Source organism: Triticum dicoccoides, chromosome 3A (assembly GCF_002162155.2).
Source record: "Triticum dicoccoides isolate Atlit2015 ecotype Zavitan chromosome 3A, WEW_v2.0, whole genome shotgun sequence".
Classification (NCBI taxonomy): domain Eukaryota; kingdom Viridiplantae; phylum Streptophyta; class Magnoliopsida; order Poales; family Poaceae; genus Triticum; species Triticum dicoccoides.
Window position 1 is genome coordinate 644,712,426 of NC_041384.1, and position 9,580 is coordinate 644,722,005.

The window sequence follows — 9,580 nt, forward strand, 5'->3', positions numbered from 1 at the left end:
GGCGAGCTTCCCGGCGACGGTGGCGCCGGCTCGAGGCGTGGGAGCGGCCGATGCGGGGTCGGTTGGATCGAGGCGTGGGAGCGGCGGATGCGGCGGCGGCAGCACGAGAAGAGCAACGGCGGCGGCGGCGACCTATGAAGAGGCGAGAGGAGCGGTGGTGGCGGCGTCGAGCTGCGAAGAGGCGTCGCTCGGGCGCGAGACCACGGAGGCTGGAGCGGCTGCTTCGGGCCCCGATCTGAGAGGGTACGAGGCAGGGAAGGACGGCATCGTCGCCGTCACAGGTCTTCCTTCAGTCCCTTTCGTTCCCTCTCCGGTTCATCCTCTTCCCACCCTCGTATTAGGAAAGTTCTATTAGGATCCGGTGCCACCGTGCGCCATGATTTCAGATTGGCTTGCCTGCTACCCCGAACGGATGCGCCACCCAGTCAGCCGAGCGATGGCAGAATATGCTTTTGTAGAACTGCATATCTATTTGTTATGAATCTAGAGTCTCAAAGCCAATAAGTTGCTAAATCATTGACTGGCTGTTTCCATGTTTGTATTATGCGCTTCTCACTCGGCGAGGGGAGCATTAGGCCTCCTATGGTCTGGATTTCTCCAAATGATTAGGCTTTGCGAAAATTGTGTACGCATGTCTTACAGCCTGGGTATTGCTCTTCTAGATATACTCTATTGTTTTTGTTCACTTAATTCTAATGAGTATTTAAACTTCTTCAAGCATATTGGACTTTTGAATCTATGTAGCCAGCACTTTGGAATTTATCTAGACAAGTATTTTTGGTAATGATATGTATTTGCAAGCTTACTTCTCAGTTTTTCTATTGTTGGGTACATATAGATAATTTCGTTGGGTATCTACAAAGTACATATAGATAATTTTCGACCATTTGTGACTGAAAGATTTTTGCCATAAGAAAATTAACTCTGTCGAGCAGTGCTCGTTGTCAAGGAAATGACGGGAAATTGCTGAGCCTTATTGATTGGAAGAGGAATGCTAATCCTACAAATAGATCTATAATGAATTGGACTTGAGAACAATCAACAAATAATAAACAGTCCCAAATTTGTAGATGTTGTTTGATTCAAATACCGATTTAAGCATTTGGCGCATCTAAAATTCATCAAAAAGGATGTGCGATTTTCTGCCTAATCACTTAGTGTATTGTTTGGTAATCAGGTTATCCTGGACCTCTTTGGGGACAACATCACCAAGTTTCCTTCTTATTGCACTGCAAGTTAAAAAAAGTCAGTGACTAATGACTCTTCTTATCTCTTTGTTCATCCATGTGCTTAGCTGCAAAAATTCTAAAAAGATACCCCTAATGAGGGGTGGCGGATGTGCGTCCTCTAGGGCCTCGTCGGCCAGAGAAGGAGGGGAGGAGCGGTTGCCGACGAGCGAGGTGGCTCTGTTTGGACCGGCCATGGTGTTGGCTGTTGACTCCCACCGGTCTTGTCTCCCCCAACCCTTCCATGGAGCTCGCTTAGCCACCGGCCGGCACATCTTCTTGCTTACAACACCAAGGTAGGCAAAAATTCTTTTTTTCCCCATGATGTGGTTTCTTTTGCTTGGATGGATTACAACTGGTTGGGAGTAGCGGATGTGTGAAGTTTTGCCCGTAATCTAAATTCTGCATTTTATCTAGCTAAGTTAAGCAAAAGCTTGTTTTTTTACAACGACTGAAGCAAAATCATTCCCTTGCAGGCCATGTAGCTTACTTTTTAACTGTTATTGCTGATTGGAGCCATTGCTATTGGCTATTTATACATAAGATGGAAGGTGAATTGAAATTTTTGTGAGGGGGATTGGATTTTATCCAGATGGCTTGCTTCTCGTGATGAGACTGATACTAATGAACTAATGAAGACATGAAGGTTGCATCTTATCCCCATTTCCCTTTCTACATTTGCCATTTAGTCGATTAACATACATTGTACTATTTCCCTTTCTATAGTTGCCATTTAGTTGATTAACATACATTGTACTATTTTCGGTTAAGCACACTATGGGTCAATGAATGTGGAATTAGCTACTTTTTATATCCCTGGACCATATATATTACATGCATCAGTACTTGATGCATCTCTGATATGCTTTTGCTTTTTATTGTTACCCTTAATTACTACTTTTCTATGAACCCAATGTTTAGGTTGCAGGCTCAACTGCATATCTATATTCTCTGTATGAATTTTTTAGCTAGCTTTGAAGCGAATGTGGTGATCAAGGCTCTAATATGTATTCTTTATTTGCATGAATGTTGTGTGCATATAGGTACTTGCAATGGAATCTTTTTCTCATAGACGAGAAGTACTTTGAAAACAGATTTTAAAAATTGATATAATTTTACAAGTGTGCAGATAGTTGACAAGGCAACAATGCTATTGTTCAAATGTAGTCGAGCCGGGCCTTTGGTGTTTTCGGTGCTATTGTTCAAATTTTGCTTTCTTAGATTCATTGCAACCAAAAGATTTGGTAATATTTTTTTTCTGGAAACATGGATACACTTGTTGGTGTTGTATACTGGGATCTGTAAGTATTGTCATAGGAATTTTTTTATCCTAAGGATTCACACAGATTGGAGGGGAATTAGTATCTAACATCTTGTTAAATGTACACAAACTGGTATATCTTCATGGCTTTTAAGCTATATAATTGTAGATGATAATTTATGCTTTGATAAAGTAATATCTTACTTCTCGGTGCTTGGATAAAATAGTATAGTTTGCTGAAAATATGTTCATACTTTATATCACAGAAGTACAAACTGACAATCAGCCTATGGTGAAGTTAAAAGAAGCAAAAGTACTGTGTGTATAATCATTAGATTTGTTAAGGTGAATCAGATTTATTTTTGCTGCTGTACGTAGAATGCAGTTTATCTTAATTCCTGTTGCTGCGTTTGGCCCTACATGTCGATGGGTGTGGCCGCTCCCTTGTTAGTTTGTTGCTCGATTTGGTTTGGTCCAAGGTAGGCTGTGTGTTGTCTACGTCTGTATATTCGTTGGCTGGATAAGAAGATTTTGCAGGTTTTTCTCTGGTATGGTTGCTTCTGCTCTGAGTGCAGGTTCCTATGATTTCTAGACAGTGTATTGGTTTTAAGGATTGCTCGGTTAGTTTAAAAGTGCTTTGATTTCCTTCTTGTCTTCTCGCACAGACCTTGAAGATGGCTAGGTTTGCATGGGCATGGGGTTTGGTACACCTGGCCTCTATTTAGATTTGTTAATAAATTCAGTTTATCACGAACACCATAAATGTGTTATCAGTTTACTATCTTGGCACATGAGCTATTTTTCAGTCAATGCGTGCCGAGTCCACTTGGAACTGAATATGTAGTGTTTTCTTTGAAACTGAGTAACTGTGGTTGAAATTTAGTTTCATTTGGACGAGCTACCCAAGTATCATCAATTCATGATGGCTAATTTATCTTGGTTCTTGATGAATCCGCCATGGTCCTGATTTAAGAGTTTTTATGTTATTTCTCAGCCTATTTGAGCTATTATCGTTCTGTTTAACACACACAATTGTAGCTGCCCTTTTTGATTCAGAAAAATGGTCTTCATGTCTGTGGTTTGGTTAAACATTTTCTCAGCATATCTCTATTCATCAGTCTTAACTCGCATAACATCCAATATAGTTTGTCTGATCCAGACTAAATGTTGGTTGTTGCTATGTTTTGTGTGCAGTCTATTTCTCTTCTATCTTGGTCATTAAAGATGTGACAAGAAAGAAATTTCAAAAGGTTTGATAATCTAGAATGCTCATATGGAGTTATTTGAACCAGTTCTTTTAGTAGCTGCTGAGACCAGATGTATCAGAAAAATTTAAAATATACCAACAGTAGGGTTGACCAATAATGCTGAATTGATTCAGTCTTCAGGCCTTATGCACAATTTCCACAGTGTTAAGATAATATATGCTTTAATGCTCCTGTGCACTGCTTTAATGCTTCTGCTTGTTTGTCTGAATCTTCTTGTTGTTCATTAATTTCTTGTCGCCTGCTGTTGCCCATGAGGGGGAGTCGGACCCATCATGGATAACCATCCCTGATGAGCTTTTAATACATACTGATGGTGACAAAATTGATGCCATTGTTCAGGTTGTATACAAAGATGTTCCTACTAGGTATTCTGACGTTGATTATCTAAAAGAAAGAGCAATTCTAACACCAACGAACCAAGTAGCTGAAAATTATAAACGAGCGCGTTCTATCTTTAGTGCCTACCAGTGAGAGAGTACCTAAGCTGTGTCAAGTGTCTATGCCTATGTTTTATATGCAAATACCTTTCCTCTTTTGCACAAACCATGCTTCCTGTACAATGATATTTAATAGCAGCAAACTAAACAGGTTGGTTAGGAAACTGAAGCTGCAGCTACTGAAGAGCCAAAGAACATTCTTGTTGAACAGGCTAAAGGCAAGAGGTAAAGACTCATAGTCTGTTACATCCAACCAGTTCAACGTACGATATGGCGTGCCGCCTCTTGTTCTTCCTTTACCTTGTCTTATTTGACAACCAAAGCATCCTTCTCTGTGGCTCTCAAAATTGCTTTCTTCTTCACACGATGCATGTTATGCCATTTGATCAAACTACTTTTCTGCCACAACTATATTCAAATGGATCATAGGCCCAATAAAACATCATTTTACTTCAAAATCTAATATACGTTTTATTTATTTTCCTGTTGCATGTACAGGCAACTCTTCCTGTTGCATCAAAAGTAACTTGCTTCGTACATGCAAACTAATTAGCCATATAGTTAAATTAGCTACGTATTAAGATTCGATACATCTACTGCTTATTTATGTTGTGTTCTATTTGCTGTGTCCAATCTTTATGCGCTTGTTATTTTTATCACACTGTAATCAAGCTTCTATTGTTATAGCAATACGAAATCCTATGCATCAAGCTTCTGTTCTTATAGCAATTACAGTTTTGATACCTCTGTTTCTTTATATCATCTTGTTGGGTTTCTGTTTCTCTTCATATAGGATACAGATATATGTGATACTCATGTGGTCCTTTCGCTGGAAACTTGCTAATCTTAGGGGTGCTGCTACTGGTGTAAAAACCATCTTATCAAAAGAACTAAAGTACTCCCTCCGTTCCAAAATAGATGAACCAACTTTGTACTAGAGTTAGTACAAAATTGGTTCATCTATTTTGGAATGGAGGGAGTAGTAGCTAATCCAAGCATTGAAGAATTGATGCAGAGGTTACGCTATATTGGAAGTCAGAGCAGCGCGTGAAGACTACATAAGATAGTTTCTGGTGACCTTCAGTCTATATGTCCTAACCAACAACAGCCACCTTTTATTTTGTATCAATCGATCCAGTATCTTTCCCCTTTTGGCGTTGCTCTGAGCAAGATATGTATAGCCTTTAGATTTCCATTCGTGTATGATACTACATGTACACTTTAGACCTCATTACTGTCTCTGTGGTCAAAAGAAGTTTGTGATCACTTGTTCTATATATGTAATCAACTGCCCTTCTACTAATATTTTCAGACGACTATTTATGTATGTTTACACTGGTTAGAGAAAATCATCACACTGCCAGCAGCAGTTTTTTATTTCCATATGTTTCAATAAGATCTTCCGACCAACTCATCTGTCTCTAAATATTTTTATGTGTGCTCTTTCAATACTCGGCTTGCTCTTGGCCTTTGCGTCATTGGCGTAACGGGTCATCTAGCATTGGTATACGATAGAACGCAGTTGCATGGTGAGCACAAAGAGAACTATTATTTCGCCTTTTACTAAAAAAATACCGTGGGCATGCCACACTAAGCAGCATACTCTAAAGTATGCGACAGAAAATACGAGAGATCGAGGGGAGCCGTCGGTGTACCTTTCGTCAATGGTAGTGTGTGTCATTTTTCTTTTCATTCCTGGATGAGCTGGATGGGAGTGAACGCGTGTTGGCTGCAATTCGTTCTGATCCTAGGCGAGTGCTTGCTTGTCTCTTTCACTTTCCTCTGGCGTTTGTTGATGGCAAATGTTTTTTAATAATACGTCAAAGCGTATCATATTTTATAGAAGGCATGAGATAATTACAAGAGACTATCTAAAAAAACAAGTACTCCCTCCATTTCTTTTTAGTCTGCATATAAGATTTGATCAAAGTCAAACTTTATTAACTTTGACTAAGTTTATGAGAAAAAATATTGAGATTCGCAATATGAAATCAATAGATGCATCATGAAGTTATTTTTCATACCATGTAGTTTTAGTATTGTAGATGTTAATACTTTTTCCTACTAAGTTGGTCAAACTTTACAAAGTTTGACTTTGACCAAATCTTATATGCAGACTAAAAAAAAGGAGGGAGTATAGGATAAACACCACACCAAAGCTAATCCAAACAAAAAGCCTCCACACACATTACAAAATCAATGCAAAAGAACCTACCTGACCAGAGCAACAAAGTCACGTCTTGACCAACACCGATCACCTTAAAGAGCAACAACTTCAACTGGACTTCCCTTGCCGATGTGCTAACAACACTTGATTGCCGAAAGAAGGTGGCGAGTGGATGGCGGGACTCAGTTGGTCCCGAGAAAGCCACCGTCTTGGACTCACCGGCGTCAAAGAACCACAACACAAAACCTCCAGGCCATGTCTCCAAACACACAATGCTCCCAGTAGAGGAACGACGCCAAGATGCCGCCATCGCCGATCTGAGACCTAGGCTTTCGCTCGGAGATAGCAACCCAAACAAAAAAGGGAGATGCCGACAAACCTAAGCGACGCCTCCAAAAAGGGAGATAACACCCACAGGCGTCGTCGCCACCAGCACAAACCGAAGACGGGTAGGATTTTCATCTGTAACGTCACCCACCTCCCTCCCCCCTACGAAGAATTGAGGCCATATTTTTTGTGCTGGATCACACCGTCGCCGCTACATCACCTCCCCGCTATAATCATAGAGTCACAGAACACCGACACCCTGCATGTCGTGGCCATGCGGTCCATATTCCACCTCTCGCATGGCCGGGGGAAAACATCACCAGCTCATGTACGAAATCCAGCACGGGCAGGAGCCGCCGGCACCGCAAGCAGCGGTAGGGCACACCACCTCCTGGCGGACCACACGAGCACGACCCTGGGACTCATGGACGGAGAGCCACCTCGACGCGCATCCAGGACATGGACGGACACTACATTCGATCTGGGCTTGGGCTTTAGCTTTTCTACATTTCAAGTTGGGCTTACACGTGTGCCTTCAGGAGAAAGAGCATATGGGCCGGACTACTTTACGAACTTGGTTTCCTGTTGGACTCAGGCTCGAGAAAAGGGACATTTTCAGGCTCCAGGTCGGGCTCGGTCTTGCTGTATCGGATCCGGGCTTGTTCAAGCCCAACCCAAAACTTGACCTGACCCGACATATGATAAGGTTTAGTAAGCCGCAACATTAGTCTAGAGGCATGTCACAACGGTCAAAAAAATGCTTGGACGAACGGGGAGTGAAAAATGGTGGGTCGCGGCTAGAGGGCTGAAGCGACCGAACCGACCGACTATCAAGCACATGATCCAAACAACTGTGGAGGCGGTGGATCGAATCTGCACGCCAGCTGACCATCGCATAGTGCGTGCCAAATCCAAAGTGGAAGTATTAGAATTGCCCAACTGAAAACAGCACATCGACGAGCACCTTAATCGTGCGCCTCACGTCCTGTGGGCCTACCCAGTACGTTTAGCCCTCCTTCTTATATTCTTATCTTCTCGAGGAAAGGGTCCATCACAAGTTTTCTTCCTCATAGTGATATTTGCACTATCCGGCCCTTTGCTTTAGCGCCACCGATTGAAGCGAGGGCTTTCCTCCCACCCCCTGCAATAGGCTGCCACAAATTCATGCTCCAAGCCATAGATTTTCTAATCAGCGTCATGCGGCTCCACAAACAAATGCAAATGGAGGGGTTGATGGCCGCCATTGCGGCTGTGTTGGGATGGTTGCTGGAAATGGCACCACATTGCGACAAGATGCGCGACAGTAGTGACTTTGAGTGCCATTGCTGTTGGGGATTGTTACAGAAATTAAAAAATTTCTACACATCACCAAGATCAATCTATGGAGAGACTAGCAACGAGAGAGAGGGGAGTGTATCTTCATACCCTTGAAGATCGCGATGCGGAAGCGTTATAAGAACGCGGATGAAGGAGTCTTAGTCGCAGCGATTCAGATCGCGGTTGATTCCGATCTAAGCGCCGAACAACGGCGCCTCCATGTTCAACACACGTATAGCTGCTACCTCTTGAGCACTGCGTTGGTTTTCACCGAAGAGGAAGGGGTGATGCAGCAAAGTAGCGTAAGTATTTTCCTCAGTTTTTGAGAACCAAGGTATCAATCCAGTAGGAGGCTACGCGCAAGTCCCTCGTACCTGCACAAAACAAATAAATCCTTGCAACCAACGCAAATAGGGGTTGTCAATCCCTATAAGGTCACTTACGAGAGTGAGATCTGATAGATATGATAAGATAATATTTTTGGTATTTTTATGATAAAGATGCAAAGTAAAATAAAGGCAAAGTAAATAGCAAAGGAAATAACTAAGTAGTAGGAGATTAATATGATAGAGATAGACCCGGGGGCCATAGGTTTCACTTGTGGCTTCTCTCAAGAGCATAAGTATTCTACCGTGGCTGAACAAATTACTATTGAGCAATTGACAGAATTAAGCATAGTTATGAGAATATCTAGGTATGATCATGTATATATGCATCATGTCCGAGACAAATAGACCGACTCCTGTCTGCATCTACTACTATTACTCCACTCATCAACCGCTATCCAGCATGCATCTAAAGTATTAAGTTAAAAACAGAGTAACGCCTTAAGCAAGATGACATGATGTAGAGGGATAGACTCATGCAATATGAAGAAAACGCCATCTTGTTATTCTCGATGACAACAATACAATACGTGCCTTGCTGCCCTTACTGTCACCGGGAAAGGACACCACAAGATTGAACCCAAAGCTAAGCACTTCTCCCATTGCAAGAAAGATCAATCTAGTAGGCCAAACCAAACTGATAATTCAAAAAAACTTGCAAAGATAACCAATCATATATAAAAGAATTCAGAGAAGATTCAAATATTGTTCATAGATAGACTTGATCATAAACCCACAATTCATCGGTCTCAACAAACACACCGCAAAAAGAAGATTACATCAAAGGGTTCTCCACAAGAGAGGAGGAGAACATTGTATTGAGATCCAAAAAGAGAGAAGAAGCCATCAAGCTACTAACTATGGACCCGTAGGTCTGAGGTAAACTACTCACACTTCATCGGAGGGGCTATGGTGTTGATGTAGAAGCCCTCCGTGATCGATGCCCCCTCCGGCGGAGCTCCGGAACAGGCCCCAAGATGGGATCTCATGGATACAAAAAGTTGCGAAGGTGGAATTAGGTTTTTGGCTCCGTATCTGATCATTTAGGGGTACATGGGTATATATAGGAGGAAGGAGTACGTCGGTGGAGCAACAGGGGGCCCATGAGGGTGGAGGGCGCGCCTAGGGTAGGCAAGCGCGCCCCCTACCTCGTGGCCCCCTCTTTTCTTTCTTGACGTAGGGTCCAAGTCT

At 42.3% G+C, this 9,580-nt stretch overlaps 1 long non-coding RNA gene and 1 pseudogene across 8 annotated transcripts; both read left to right on the forward strand.

Annotated features, from left to right (window-relative positions):
* The first annotated feature begins 7 nt into the window (after positions 1-7).
* On the forward strand, positions 8-5,569 carry LOC119269869. Of its 8 annotated transcripts, XR_005133798.1 has the most exons (4): positions 8-1,522; positions 1,703-3,737; positions 4,344-4,417; positions 4,986-5,569. It is a non-coding gene; the product is annotated as an uncharacterized LOC119269869 (long non-coding RNA). The 8 variants fall into 8 exon arrangements; XR_005133792.1 differs by having other exon boundaries at positions 1,703-4,417; XR_005133796.1 differs by having other exon boundaries at positions 4,344-5,569.
* A 143-nt stretch (positions 5,570-5,712) lies between these two features.
* Positions 5,713-5,819, forward strand: LOC119273788 (annotated as a pseudogene).
* The last annotated feature ends 3,761 nt before the right edge of the window (positions 5,820-9,580 follow it).